Below are 16,434 nucleotides of genomic sequence, written 5' to 3'. Positions count from 1 at the left end.
CATAAATAACCAATGCACATCATGATCACTAACTAATTATGTCGCTTTTGAAAAATAAGATTTTTTTCATACTCTACTATTTTTGGAAGTACAGTTGTTTACAATTATATTAGTTTCACATATACAGCATATTGATTCAGTATTTTTATGAATTATATTCCATTAAAAGTTATTACCAAATAATGGCTATATACCCTGTGTTACACGATATGTCTTGTTACTTCTATATTTTATACATAGGAGTTCATATCTCTTAATCCCATACCCCTACCTTGCACCTCCTCACTTCCATTTCTGCACTGATAACCACTAGTTTGTTTTCGACATTATGAGTTTGTTTCTGTTCTGCTATGTACATTTGTTTGTTTTGATTTTTAGATTCCACATATAAGTGATTCCATACAGTATTTGTCTTTCTCAGTCTGACTTATTTCACTAAGCATAATGTCCATCCACATTGCTGCAAATGGTAGAATTTCATTCTTTTATGGCTAATATTCCATTGTGTGTGTGTACGTATATGTGTGTGTATAATATACACACACACACATATATATACCTCTTCTTTATCCATTCATCTATTGATGGACACTTGGGTTGCTTCCATATCTTGGCTATTGTACATGGTACTGCTATGAACACTAGGGTGCACGTATCTTTTTAAATTAATGTTTTCATTTTCTTTGGATATATACCCAAGACTGGAATTGCTGAATCATATGGTAGCTCTATTTTTAGTTTCTTGAGGAACCTCCATACTGTTTTCCACAGTGGCTGCACCAATTTACATTCCCACCAACAGTGTACTAGGATTCCCTTTTCCCTACATTCATGCCAACGTTTGTTATTTGCAGACATTTTGAGGTTAGCCATTCTGACAGATGTGAGGTGGTATCTCATTGTTGTTTTGATTCACCTTTGTCTAATAATTAACAATGTTGAGCGTCTTTTCATCTGCCTATTAACTATCTGTAGATCTTCTCTGGAAAAATGTTCAGGTCTTCTGCCCATTTTTTAATTGGGTTGCTTTTTAGATATGGAGTTGTACGAGCTGTTTATATAATTTGGATACTAACCCCTTGTTGGTCATATCATTTGCAAATATTTTCTCCCACTCGGTAGGTCATCTTTTCATTCTGTTGATGGTTTCCTTTCCTGTGCAAAAGCGTTTAAGTTTAATTAGGTCCCATTTGTTTATTTTTGCTTTATTTCTTTTGCCTTATATTATTGCCAATTCCTCCTTTTGTTTGTTAATATTTGCTTTATATATTTAGATGCTCCTGTATTGGGTGCATATATGTTAACAAGTATAATTTCTTCTTGTATTGATCCCTTTATCATATTATCATGCCCTTGTCTTTTGTTATACCCTTTAAAGTTTTGTCTGATATGAGTATTATTACCCTCACTTTCTTGTTTCCATTTGCATGAAATATCTTTTTTCCAACCCCTCACTTTCAGTCTGTGTCTGTCTTTAGCTCTGAAGTGAGTCTTTTGTAGGCAGCATGTAGATGGGTCTTGCTTTTACATCTAATCAGCCACCCTATGTGTGTTTTTTCTTTCGGCCGTGCCATGCGGCATGGGGGATCTTAGTTCCCCAACAAGGGATCGAACCCACATCCCCTGCAGTGGAAGCACAGAGTCTTAACCACTGGACCACCAAGGAAGTCCCACCCTGTGTGTTTTGATTGGGGCATTTAGTCCGTTGACATTTAAAGTAATTATTGATAGGTGTGTACTTATTGCCATTTCATTACTTGTTTCCTTTTTGTTTTTGTAGTTCTCTGTTCTTCTCTTTGTTTCTTCCCCTATGGTTGATTTTATTTTTTTGAGCTGTTTCAGGATCACAGCAAAATTTAAGAGAGAGTAGAGATTTCCCATATGCAAGCTGCACCACATGCATATCCTCCCTCATTATCAATGTCCCCCAACAGAATGGCACATTTGTTACAAGTGACAAATCTACGCTGAGATATCTTAATCACCCAAATCCACAGATTACATTATGGTTCACTCTCAGTGTTGTATATTCTATGGGTACATAGAATGTATAGTGACATATATCCATCGTTAACATATCATACAGAGTATTTTCATTGCCCTAAAAATCTTTTGTGCTGTACATGTTCATTCCACCCTACTCCAACCTCTGAGAACCACTGATCCTTTCACATTCTCCATAGTATTCTCTTTTCTACAATGTCATATAGTTGGAATCATACATTATATAGCCTTTTCAGACTGGCTTCTTTCACTTTATAATATGCACATATGAAGGAATCACTCATGTCTTTTCATGGCTTCATATATCATTTCATTTTAGAATTAAATATTCCATTCTCTGAATGTACCACAGCTTATTTATTCCTTCACCTACTGAAAGACATCTTAATTCTTCCACATTTGGTCAATTATGAATAAAGCTGCTATAAACATCCATGTGTAGATTTTTGTGTGAACTTCAGTTTTCAACTCTTCAGGTAAATGTCAAAGTGCGCAACTGCTGGATTTTATGGTAAGAGTATGTTTACTTTTTAAGAAACTGCCAACTGTCTTCTAAAGTGGCTACAACATTTTGAATCCCCACCAGTGATGAAGGAGAGTTACTGCTGCCCCACATCCTTGCCAAAATATGGTATGGTCAGTGTTTCAGAAGTTGGCCATTCTAATAGGTGTGCAGAGGTATCACACTGATGGTTAAATTTGCATTTGTTTTTTACATTAAGTCTTTTCATATGTTTATTTTGACCTGTATATTTTCTTTGGTGAGGGGTCTATTAACATCTTTGACCCATTTTTTTAAATTGGGTTTTTTTAATTTTTTGTTATTTAAAAATTATTTTTATTAATACAGTGTTGTGTTAGTTTCAGATGTACAGCAAAGTGAACGAGTTATACATATGCATATATCCACTCCTTTTTTTCTTATATTCTTTTCCCATATAGGCCATTACAGAGTATTGAGTAGAGTTCCCTGTGCTATACAGCAGTTTCTAATTAGTTATGTATTTTATATATAGTAGTGTGTATATGTCTGTCCCAATCTCCCAATTTATCCCTTCCCCCGCTTTATCCCTTGGTAACCGTAAGATTGTTTTCTACATCGGTGACTCTACTTCTGTTTTGTAAATGAGTTCATCTGTATCCTTTTTTACGGATTCCACATATAAGCAATATCATATGATACTTGTCTGTGTTTCACTTACTTCACTCAGCATGACAATCTCTAGGTCCATCCATGTTGCTGCAAATGTCATTATTTTGTACTTGTTTATGGCTGAGTAATATTCCATTGTACATATGTACCACATCTTTATCCATTCATCCATCAATGAATATTTAGGTTGCTTCCATGTCTTGGCTATTGTAAATACTGCTGCAATGAACATTGGGTGCATGTATCTTTTCAAATTATGGTTTTCTCCAGATATACGCCCAGGAGTGGGATTGCTAGATCAAATGGTAGCTCTATTTTCAGTTTTTTAAGGAACCTCCATACTGTTCTCCATAGTGGCTGTACCAATTTACATCCCCACCAACAGTGCAAGAGGGTTCCCTTTTCTCCACACTCTCTCCAGCATTTATTGTTTGTAGATTTTTTGATGATGGCCATTCTGACTGGTGTGAGGTGATACCTCATTGTAATTTTGATAGCATTTCTCTAATAATTAGTGATGGTGAGCATCTTTTCATGTGTCTCGTGGCCATCTGTATGTCTTCTTTGGAGAAATGTCTATTTAGATCTTCTGCCCATTTATGATTGGGTTTGGTTTTTGTTTTTTTTTTTTGATATTGAGCTGCATGAGCTGTTTGTATATTTTGGAAATTAATCCCTTGTGGGTCGCTTCGTTTGCAAATATTTTCTCCCATTCTGAGGGCTGTCTTTTCGTTTTGTTTATGGTTTCCTTTGCTGTGCAAAAGTTTTTAAGTTTAATTACGTCCCATTTATTTTTGTTTTTATTTTCATTACTCTAGGCAGTGGGTCAAAAAGGATGTTGCTGTGACTTATGTCAAAAAGTGTTCTGTTATATCTTTCTCTAAGAGTGTTATAGTATTCAGCCTTACATTTAGGTCTTTAATCAACACTGAGTTTATTTTTGTGTATGATGTTAGAGAGTGTGCTAATTTCATTCTTTTACGTTTAGCTGTCCAGTTTTCCCAGCACACTTACTGAAGAGGCTGTCTTTTCTCCATTGTATCTTCTTGCCTCCTTTGTCAAAGATAAAGTGACCATATGTGCGTGGGTTTATCTCTGGGCTTTCTATCCTGTTCCATTGATCTATATTTCTGTTTTTGTGCCAGTACCATACTGGCATATATATCATATATGTGCTCTTTTGTCATATATATCAATTTTCACTTGGGTCTATTTCTGGGCTACCTATTCTGTTTCATTAATCTATTTGTCTATTGGGGGGAATAATACAACAATATCTTGATTACTGTCTGTAGCTTTAAAATAAGTCTTGAAGTAGAGTAGTGTGAATCTTTCAACTTTGCTCTTCTTCTCAAATAACAGGTTGGTAATGCAGGGTATTTTGTCTCTCCATATAAACTTTAGAATCAGTTTGTTGATATCCACAAAATAACTTGCTGGAATTTTTATTAGGACTACCTTGAAGCTATTCATCAAATTGGGAAAAACATACATCTGGAAAATGTCGAGTCTTCTTTATCCATGAACATGTATTGATACTATCTCCATTAAATCAGTTCATTTCTATGATCAGAATTTTATAGTTTTCCTCATATAGATCTTGTACATATTTTGTTAGATTTATACCAATTTCATTTTGGAGAGTATGAACGTAAATAGACCTGTGTTTTTAACTTCAAATTCCACTTGCTTGTTGCTGGTGTCTACGAAAGTGACTGAAAAACCTGTATCCTGAAACCTTTCTATAATTGTTTCAGTTCTGGGAAGGTATTTTTGGTTTTTGTTTTGTCAATTCATATTTTCTACATAGACAAACATGTCATTTCCAACCAAAGTCAGTTATATTTTTTTCCTGTCCAAAATGTATTCCTTTAATTTCCTTTTCTTGTCTTTGCTTTAGCTAGAATCCAGTACAATGTTAAAAAGGAGTGGTGACAGGGGACATCTTTGCCTTTTATCTGATCTTGGTGTGAAAGCTGCTAGTTTCTCACCATTAAGTATCAAGCTGTAGGTTTTATGTAGATAGATCATCTTTATCAGGCTGAGGTAGTTCCCCCTGCATTCCTAGTTTATTGCAAGGTTTTTTTTTTTTAATCACAAATGGGTGTTGGATTTTGTCAAATGCTTTTTCTGCATCTATTGCTATGATCATGTGATTTTTCTCTTTTTAGCCTGTTGATATAAGAGTTTACATTAATTAATTTTCTCTTCAAAAATGTTCTCATGCCCTTTCTCTCTCTCTTCTCCTTCTGGTACCCCTATAATGTGAATATTGGTGCATTTAATGGTGTCCCAGAGGTCTCTTACACTGCCCTCATTTCTTTTCATTCTGTTTTCTTTATTCTGTCCTGTGGCACTGATTCCCACCACTGTCTTCCAGCTCACTTACCTGTTCTTCTGCCTCATTTATTCTGCCATTAATTCCTTCTAGTGTGTTTTTCATTTCAGTTATTGTATTGTTCATCTCCGTTTAACAGTTTGTTCTTTAAATCTCTACCTCCAGGGAGATCAGCTCAATGCTTTGTGATGACCTAGAGGGGTGGGATAGGGAGGGTGGGAGGGAGGGGATATGGGGATATAAGTATACATATAGCTGATTCACTTTGCTGTATAGCAGAAACTAACACAACATTGTAAAGCAATTATATTCCAATAAAGATGTAAAAAAAATAATAATAAAGCAAATTTGAAAACAAAACAAAAATCTTCTCTTTGTTAAACATTTCTTACATCTCGGTCTGTGCCTCCATTCTGTTTCCAAGATCTTGGATCATCTTTACTATCATTACTTTGAATTCTTTTTCAGGTAGATTCCCTATCTCCACTTCACTTAGCTGTTCTTCTGGGGTTTTATCTTGTTCCTTCATCTGCACCACATTTCTCTGCCATCCCATTTTGTCTAACCTTCCGTGGTTTTTTTTTTTCATTTGCTTTTATATAAATTTGTTTATTTAAATTTTTATTTTTGGCTGCATTGGGTCTTTGTTGCTGTGTGCAGCTTTTCTCTAGTTGTGGCGAGCTGGGGCTACTCTTCACTACTGTGAGCGGGCTTCTCATTGCAATGGCTTCTCTTGCTGCGGAGCACAGGCTCTAGGCACACGGCTTCAGTGATTGTGGCACTTGGGCTCAGTAGTTGTGGCTCGTGGGCTCTAGAGTGCAGGCTCAGTAGTTGTGGCACACAGGCTTAGCTGTTCCGTGGCATGTGGGATCTTCCCGGACCAGGGATCAAACCCACATCCCCTGCCTTGGCAGGTGATTCTTAACCACTGCACCATCAGGGAAGTCCTAACCTTCTGGGTTTATGGTGTCCTTTCCACAGGCTGCAGGTCATAGTTCCTCTTGCTTCTGGTGTCTGCCCCCCGGGTGGGTGAGGTTGGTCCAGGGGCTTGTGCAGTCTTCCTGGTGGAAGGGACTGGTACCTGCCATTTCAAGGGGTGGGTTTAGAGGTGGCTGTGAGCTCAGTACAACTTTAGGCAGCCTGTCTGCTGATGGGTGGAACTGTGTTCCCAGCCTGCTGGTTGTCTGGCCTGAGGCATCCCAGCACTGGAGCCTGCAGGCCGTTGGGTGGGGCCAGGTCTCAGCACCAAAATGGTGACCTCCATTAGAGCTCACACCAATCAATATTCCCTGGGGCTTCTGCCACCAATGTCCTTGCCCCCACAGTGAGCCACAGCCGACACCTGCCTCCCCAGGAGACCCTTCAAGACCCGCCAGTAGGTCTAGCCCAGGTTCCTATGGAGTCACTGCTTTGTGCTGGGTCCCAGTGCACATGAAGCCTTGTGTGTGCCCTCTAGGAGTGGAGTCTCTGTTTCCCCCACTGCCATGCAGCTCCTGCACTCATGCCCTGCTAGCCTTCAAAGCCAAATGCTCTGGGGGCTTCTCCTCCCAATGTCAGACCCTCAGGCTGGGGGAGCCTGATGTAGGGCTCAGAACTCTCACTCCTGTGGGAGAACCTGATATATTTTCCAGTTTGTGGGTTGCCCACCTGGCAGGTATGGGATTTGATTATATCATGAAAGTGTCCCTCCTACCATCTCATTGTGGATTCTTCTTTGTCTTTGGATGTAAAATATTTTTTTTTGATAGGTTCCAGCCTTTTTTATTGATGGCTGTTCAGCAGTTAGTCGTGATTTTGGTGTTTTTGTAAGAGGAGGTGAGCACAAGTCCTTCTACTCCGCCATCTTGTCCAGAATGGAGGGGCTGCTTTTAGTTTGGATGATTGCTGCCTCTTTCCTCAGTGTGTGCTAGCCATTATCCCCTTGATATGGGGTGTGCAGGTCTGGAGGCCTGTGCACACTCCCAGGACAGCAGGGGCAGCGACTGGCATCTGACCATTAATTAATTTTCAAATGCTGAAACAACCTTGCATACCAATTATATATTCTATTTATTCATGATGCATAATTCTTTATACATTGTTGTATTTGATTTGCTAATATTTTGTTGAGGACTTTTTATCTATGTTCATGAAAGATACTGGTCTGCAGTTTTCTTGTAATGTCTTTGCCTGATTTTCCTATTAGGGTAATGTTGGCCTCACAGAATAAGTTAGGAAACATTTTCTCTGCCTCTATCCTCTGAAAACGATTGTAGAGTACTGGGATGATTCCTTCCTTAAATGTCTTACAGAATTTACTAGTGAACCCATCTGGGCCTGGTGCTTTCTGTTTTGGAAGGTTATTAAATATTGATTCAATTTCCTTCATAGATATAGGACTAAGGAGCTTGTCTATTTTTTTAAATGTAACTTTTTCTATACTCATCTTTTTTTTTTTTTTTTGGCTGCACCATGCACCTTTCAGGTTCTTAGTTCCCTGACCAGGGATTGATCCTGGGCCCGTGGCAGTGAGAGAACCAAGTCCCAACCAATGGACCACCAGGGAATTCCTGAGATTGTCTATTTTTATTGTGTAAGTTTTGGGAAACTGTGTCTTTTGAGGAATTGGTCCATTTCATTTAGATTATCAAATATGTGGGCACAGAGTTGTTTATAGTATTCCTTTATTATCATTTCAGTGTCCACAGGATCTGTAGTGATGTCCCACCTTTCATTTCTGATATGAGTAATTTGTGTCCTCTGTTTTATTTTTCTTAGTCTGGCTAGAGGCTTATGAATTTCATGGATCTTTTGAAAGAACCAACTTTTGGATTCATTTATTTTTTGTATTTCTTGTTTTCAGTTTTATTAATTTCTGCTCTAATTGTTATTTTTCTTCTTACTTTAGATTAATTTGCTTTTTTCTAGTTTCCTAAGGTAGAAACTTAGATTGAGTTTAGTTGTTTCTTGTTTTCTATAAATACATACCCAGTGCTATAAATTATTCTCTGAGCACTGCTTTCATTACTTTCTACAAATTTTGGTAAGTAGAGTTTTCATTTTCATTTAATTAAAAATATTTTAAAATTTCACTTGATACTGCTTCTTTAACACATGTGTTATTCAGAAGTGTTTTTAATCTCAACACATTTGAGATTTTCCAGATATATTTCTATTATTGATTTCTAATCTCATTCCATTGCAGTCTGAGAGCATATATTGATTTTATTCTTTTAAATTTGTTAAGGTGTGTTTTATGGCCCAAAATATTTTCCATTCTGCTGAATGTTCCATGTCAGCTTGAGAAGAATGTGTAATCTTAGTGTTGTTCAATTAAGTAGTCTATAGATATTTATTAGACTCAGCTGATTGATGGTGGTGTTGAGTTCAACTATGTCCTTACTGATTTTCTGCTGGCTGGATTTGTCCATTTCTGAAAGAGAGGTGTTGAAGTCTCTAACTAATAGATGGTTTCATCTATTTCTCTTTGTAATTTGCATAGGTTTTGCCTCAAATAGTTTGATGTTCTGTTGGTAAGTGTATACACGTGAAGGACTGTTATATCTTTTTGGAGAATTGACCCCTTTATCATTATGTAATGACCTTCTTTATCCCTGACACCTTTAATTTCTTTGAAATCTGCTCCATCTGAAATTAATAGAGGTACTACTACTTTCTTTTCACTAGTGTTAACATGATATATTTTTTCCACCCATTTACTTTTATCTGTATGTGTCTTTATAATTCATTTTTTTTAGGAAGCATATAGTTGGCTCTTGTTATCTGACCTACTCTGAACACTCCCAAATTTGTGCAATTAGAACACTGATGTTGAAAGTGATTATTGATATAGCTGGATTAACATCTACCATATTTGTTCCTGTTTTCTATTTGTTGCACTTTTTCTCTGTTCCTATTTTTGTCTTTTAATTTTTTTGGCCTTTTGTGGTTTTAACTGAGCATTTTATATGATTCAATTTTCTCCCCTTTATTAGCATATCAGCTAATACTTCTTTTGTAACTTTTTTTTAGTGCTTGCCACAATGCAATATACATTTACAATTAATCCAGGTCTGCTTTCAAACAACATTATATCACTTCCCGGTAGTGTGAGTACCTTTTAATAACAAAATAATCCTAATTCCTCCCTCCTGTACCTTATATCATTGCTTTCACTAATTTCACTTATACATAAGTATACATAAGCACAAACATATATGCATGATATATAAAAGTACACACGATTGAATACAGTGTTATTATTAACAAACTATTACCTGTTAGATCAATTAAGAATAAGAAAAACAGTTTTTATTCACCTTCACTCATTCCTTCTTCAAGGCTCTTCGATACTTTATGTAGATCCGAGTTTCCAATCTTTATCACTTTCCTCCTCTCTAAGCACTTCTTTTAACGTTTCCTGAAAGGTCTACTGGCAAAAAATGGACCTTCAATTTTTGTTTGTCTGAGAAGGTCTTTATTTCTTCTTCACTTATGAAGGATAACTTCACAAAGTACAGAACTCTAGTTTCCAGGTTTTTTTCTCTAACCACTTTAAATATTTCACTCCATGCTTTTCTTGCTATCGTTTCTGAGAAATCAGATGTGATTCTTATTTTTATTCTGCTATAAAGGTGTCCTCATTTCTTTTATAGTGTTTTTGATATTTAACATTTCTTTTGGTTCTTTCTTAGGATTTCCATCTCTCTGCTTACATTGCCCATCTGTTCCTACATGCTGTCTACTTCACCCACTAGAGTCCTTAACATAGTCCTCTTGCTTCTTTCAGGATTTTTTTTAGCTTTAATTTTCTGTAGCTTTTAAAAACGATTTTCCTAGGTATAGTTTTTGGGACATTTATCTTGGTTTTCTCTGAGCTTCCTGGATCTGTGCTGTGGTGTCTGACATTAATTTGGGGGAAATTTTCAGTCACTATTACTTCAAATATAACTTCTGTTCCTTTACTTCTTCTTCTTGTATTCCCATTACATGTATGTTACACTTTGTGGTTGTGCCACAGTTGTTCAATATTCTATTTTTTTCTTCAGTCTTTTGTTCCCTTTGCTTTTGGTTTTAAAAATTCTATTACTATATCCTTGAGCTCAGAGATTCTTTCCTCAGCCTTGTTTAGTCTACTAAGGGGCCCATCAAAGCCATTCTTCATTTCTATTACAGTGTTTTTTATAATTATCACTTCTTTTGGTTCTTTCTTAGGATTTCCAACTCTCTACTTACACTGTCCATCTCTTCTGGCATGCTGTCTACTTCACCCATTTAGAGCCCCTAGAATATTAATCATAGTTGTTTTGAATTCCAGGTGTGATAATTCCAATATACCTGCCATCTCTGGTTCTGGTCCTTGGTCTGCATCTTCAAATTGAGTTTTTTGCCTTTAGGTATGCCTTGTAATTTTTTCTTGATAGCTGGACACGACATACAATGTAAAAGGAACTGCTATAACAAGGCTTTAGTAATGGGATGGTGAAGCGTGAGGGAAGGGGAAACATTCTACAGTCCTATAATTAGATTTCGATCTTTCAGTGACCATATGTCTCTGGACTACTTAACTTCACAACAGCTTCTCAGTTTTATTCTTCTTGCCTTGGGTGGAACAGGATGACTACAGTAAGCTGGAGTTGGGTATTTCCCTTCCCCAGATTAAGTTAGGCTATGATAATACCCCAGCAGGTTAGGCTCTAGTTAAACAGTTTCCTCTGAGGTCAGGTCTTCTTAAGAACAGAGTACTCTGGCTTATTTCAAAATGATTCCCCTTTCTCTCCCCCTGACAGAAGTATGAGGGTATTTTCCTCCTGTATGTACTCCTGGAGGTAAATCTCACAATACTGTGGAGATCCCTCTACAACTGGGTCCCCATGGAATTTTTACCTCTCAGACTTGTCCACACTGAGGCTCCAGCAATTTAACAATTACAGTTCAGGTTTTCCTATACTGGCACTGGTTCCTGCAGCGGTTTCCGCTCATCTGCTACAGTAAGCCATGGCTCCCTGTATTCACCTGTCTCTTCTCTCCAATCTTGTGGGCAATAGTTTGCCCTGTGTCCTCTCCTCTTTTACAGATACAAGAAGCACTGGTGATTTTTCAGTCTGTTCAGATTTTTACTTATCTTTTGGATGGAGTGGCGCCAAGCTCCTTACATGTGGAACTAGAAACCTCACTTACTTCTTTTGAAGTCTACCAGTGATCAGTCCCTGCATATCAGTTATTCAGTTTACATGCAAAAATGTAGTTATGTTGCCTCCTTGTCTTCCAGGGATGAACCCATATGACATCTTCCAAAATACACAATCAAAAAAGGAAATGGCCAAGAAAAAAAATAGAAGTGCAGTAATAAAAGTGTTAACACTGAAGGGAAATTTGAATTTAATGTAAACATAGTTATAACATAATTGGCTGACCATGGAAATGTTGACAATATCATTTGAGACCTTTAGATATGCACCTGTAGTAACTTACCAGTACAAATGAGAATAGTGACTGTGCTGAAAAGGATGAAGATGTCCAAGAGGGAGTGACACACGAGCAAAAATTTTACATTAAAGAAACTTTCAGAACTATTTCATGACACTGAAAGCATGAAAGATGAAATGCTGGATGGAAATCCATATTTAGAAAGAAGGGGGGGTCTGGGCAAGATGGCAGAAGAGTAAGACGTGGAGATCACCTTCCTTCCCATTAGAAATACATCTACACGTGGAACTGCTCCTACAGAACACTCACTGAACGCTGGCAGAAGACGTCAGACCTCCCAAAAGGAAAGAAACTCCCCATGTACTTGGGTAGGGCAAAAGAAAAAAGAAATAACAGAGACAAAAGAATAGGGACGGGACCTGCACGAGTGGGAGGGAGCTGTGAAGGAGGAAAGGTTTCCACACACTAGGAAGTCCCTTTGCAGGCGGAGACTGCAGGGGGCACAGGGGGGAAGCTTCGGAGCCACGAAGCAGAGCACAGCCACAGGGGTGCGGAGGGCAAAGCGGAGAAATTCCCGCACAGAGGATCAGTGCCGAGCAGCAGTCACCAGCCCGAGAGGCTTGTCTGCTCACCCGCCGGGGTGGGCAGGGGCTGGGAGCTGAGGCTCGGGCTTCAGTCAGATCGCAGGGAGAGGACCGGGGTTGGCAGCGTGAACAGAGGCTAAAAAGGTTGGCGCACCACAGCTAGCCGGAAGGGAGTCCGGGAAAAAGTCTGCAGCAGCCGAAGAGGCAAGAGACTTTTTCTTGCCTCTTTGTTTCGCGGTGCACAAGGAGAAGGGATTCAGAGCGCCACCTAAACGAGCTCCAGAGACAGGCGCGAGCCGCGGCTATCAGCACGGACCCTAGAGACGGGAATGAGACGCTAAGGCTGCTGCTGCCACCACCAAGAACCCTGTGTGCGAGCAGAGGTCACTATCCACACCGCCCCTCCTGGGAGCCTGTGCAGCCCACCACTGCCAGGCTCCCATGATCCAGGGACAACTTCCCCGGGAGAACACACGACGCGCCTCAGGCTGCTGCAACGTCACGCCAGCCTCTGCCGCCACAGGCTCGCCCCGCATCCGTACCCCTCCCTCCCCACGGCCTGAGTGAGCCAGAGCCCCCGAATCAGCTGCTCCTTTAACCCCGTCCTGTGTGAGCAAAGAACAGATGCCCTAAGGCGACCTACAGGCAGAGGCGGGTCCAAATCAGAAGCTGAACCCCGGGAACTGTACGAACAAAGAAGAGAAAGGGAAATTTCTCCCAGCTGCCTCAGAAGCAGAGGATTAAAGCTCCACAAACAACTTGATGTACCTGCATCTGTTGAATACCTGAATAGACAACGAATCATCGCAAATTCAGGAGGTGGACTTTGGGAGCAAGATATATTAATTTTTCTCCTTTTCCTTTCTTAGTGAGTGTATATGTGTATGCTTCTGGGTGAGAGTTTGTCTGTATAGCTTTGCTTTCACCATTTGTCCTAGGGTTCGGTCCGTCCGTTTTTTTTTTTGTTTTTTTTTTTGCTTAAAAAATTTTTTTCTTAAAAATTTTTTCCCTAATTTTTATTTTAAAAGACTAAAAAAATTTTTTTAAATTTTTTCTTAATTTTCATTTCAAAAAATTAAAAAAAATTTTTCTTAATAAATTTTTTATAATTTTTTTATTATAAAAAATTAATAAATTTTAAAAAATTACAAAAAGAATTTTCTTAATAATTTTTTCCTTATTTTTTATTTTAAAAGATTTAAAAAGTTTTTAAATTTTTTTCTTAATTTTTATTTTAAAAGATTAAAAAATTTTTTTCTTACTAAATTTTTTTCTTAATATTTTTTTATTTTTTATTATAAAAAATTAATAACTTTATTTTTAAAAATTAAAAACAATTTCTTAATAAGTTTTTTAATAATTTTTTATTTTTTATTATAATAGCTTTATTTTATTTTATTTTATCCTCTTTCTTTCTATTTTTTCTCCCTTTTATTCTGAGCCGTGTGGATGAAAGGCTCTTGGTGCTCCAGCCAGGCATCAGGGCTGTGCCTCTGAGGTGGGAGAGCCAACTTCAGGACACTGGTCCACAAGAGACCTCCCAGCTCCACATAATACCAAATGTCGAAAATCTCTCAGAGATCTCCATCTCAACATCAAGACCCAGCTTCACTCAACAACCAGCAAGCTACAATGCTGGACACACTATGCCAAACAACTAGCAAGACAGGAACACGGCCCCATCCATTAGCAGAGAGGCTGCCTAAAATTATAATAAGGCCACAGACACCCCAAAACACACCACCAGACGTGGACGTGCCCACCAGAAAGACAAGATCCAGCCTGATCCACCAGAACCCAGGCACTACTCCCCTCCACCAGGAAGCCTACACAACCCACTGAACCAACCTTAGCCACTGGGGACAGATACCAAAAACAAAGGGAACTACGAACCTGCAGCCTGTGAAAAGGAGACCCCAAACACAGTAAGATAAGCAAAATGAGAAGACAGAAAAACACACAGCAGATGAAGGAGCAGAGTCAAAATACACCAGACCTAACAAATGAAGAGGAAATAGGCAGTCTACCTGAAAAAGAATTCAGAATAATGATAGTAAAGATAATCCAAAATCTTGGAAATAGAATAGACAAAATGCAAGAAACATTTAACAAGAACGTAGAAGAACTAAAGAGGAAACAAACAATGATGAAAAACACAATAAATGAAATTAAAAATACTCTAGAAGGGATCAATAGCAGAATAACTGAGGCAGAAAAACGGTTGAGTGACCTGGAAGATAAAATGGTGGATATAACTACTGCAGAGCAGAATAAAGAAAAAAGAATGAAAAGAACTGAGGACAGTCTCAGAGACCTCTGGGACAACATTAAACGCACCAACATTCGAATTATAGGGGTCCCAGAAGAAGAAGAGAAAAAGAAAGGGGCTGAGAAAATATTTGAAGAGATTATAGTAGAAAACTTCCCTAATATGGGAAAGGAAATAGTTAATCAAGTCCTGGAAGCACAGAGAGTCCCATACAGGATAAATCCAAGAGAAACATGCCAAGACACATATTAATCAAACTATCAAAAATTAAATACAAAGAAAACATATTAAAAGAAGCAAGGGAAAAACAACAAATAACACACAAGGGAATCCCCATAAGGTTAACAGCTGATCTTTCAGCAGAAACTCTGCAAGCCAGAAGGGAGTGGCAGCATATACTTAAAGTGATGAAGGAGAAAAACCTACAACCAAGATTACTCTACCCAGCAAGGATCTCATTCAGATTTGATGGGGAAATTAAAACCTTCACAGACAAGCAAAAGCTGAGAGAGTTCAGCACCACCAAACCAGCTTTACAACAAATGCTAAAGGAACTTCTCTAGGCAAGAAACACAAGAGAAGGAAAACACCTACAATAACAAACCCAGAACATTTAAGAAAATGGGAATAGGAACATACATATTGATAATTACCTTAAATGTAAATGGATTAAATGTTCCCACCAAAAGACACAGACTGGCTGAATGGATACAAAAACAAGACCCATATATATGCTGTCTACAAGAGACCCACTTCAGACCTAGGGACACATACTGAAAGTGAGGGGATGGAAAAAGATATTCCATGCAAATGGAAATCAAAAGAAAGCTGGAGTAGCAATTCTCATATCAGACAAAATAGACTTTAAAATAAAGACTATTACAAGAGGCAAAGAAAGACACTACCTAATGATAAAGGGATCGATCCAAGAAGAAGGTATAACAATTGTACATATTTATGCACCCAACATAGGAGCACCTCAATACATAAGGCAAATACTAACAACCATAAAAGGGGAAATCGACAGTAACACAATCATAGTAGGGGACTTTAACACCCCACTTTCACCAATGGACAGATCATCCAAAATGAAAATAAACAAGGCAACGCAAGCTTTAAATGATACATTAAACAAGATGGACTTAATTGATATTTATAGGACATTCCACCCAAAAACAATAGAATACACATTCTTCTCAAGTGTTCATGGAACATTCTCCAGGATAGATCATATCCTGGGTCACAAATCAAGCATTGGTAAATTTAAGAAAATTGAAATCATACCAAGTATCTTTTCTGACCACAATGCTATGAGACTAGATATCAATTACAGGAAAAGATCTGTAAAAAATACAAACACATGGAGGCTACACAATATACTACTTAATAACGAAGTGATCACTGAAGAAATCAAAGGGGAAATCAAAAAATACCTAGAAACAAATGACAATGGAGACACGACGACCCAAAACTTATGGGATGCAGCAAAAGCAGTTCTAAGAGGGAAGTGTATAGCTATACAAGCCTACCTAAAGAAACAAGAAAAATCTCAAGTAAACAATCTAACCTTAAACCTAAAGGAACTAGAGAAAGAAGAACAAACAAAACCCCAAAGCTAGCAGAAGGAAAGAAATCATAAAGATCAGATCAGAAATAAATGAAAAAGAAATGAAGGAGA

At 38.0% G+C, this 16,434-nt stretch overlaps 1 long non-coding RNA gene across 4 annotated transcripts in view; it reads right to left on the bottom strand.

The window, feature by feature from the left end:
* LOC103008863 (uncharacterized) overlaps window positions 1-16,434 on the bottom strand; it is a 162,574-nt gene that overhangs the window by 81,886 nt on the left and 64,254 nt on the right. For all 4 annotated transcript variants that reach the window (XR_009006642.1, XR_009006643.1, XR_009006640.1 and 1 more), the window contains exon 3: window positions 5,547-5,688. This is a non-coding gene — a long non-coding RNA (uncharacterized LOC103008863). The remainder of the gene's footprint in view (window positions 1-5,546; window positions 5,689-16,434) is intronic.

The sequence above is a fragment of the Balaenoptera acutorostrata genome, chromosome X (assembly GCF_949987535.1).
Source record: "Balaenoptera acutorostrata chromosome X, mBalAcu1.1, whole genome shotgun sequence".
Classification (NCBI taxonomy): Eukaryota; Metazoa; Chordata; class Mammalia; order Artiodactyla; family Balaenopteridae; genus Balaenoptera; species Balaenoptera acutorostrata.
Note: the sequence above shows the minus strand (reverse complement) of the source record. Positions and strands in the feature narration are given on the sequence as shown.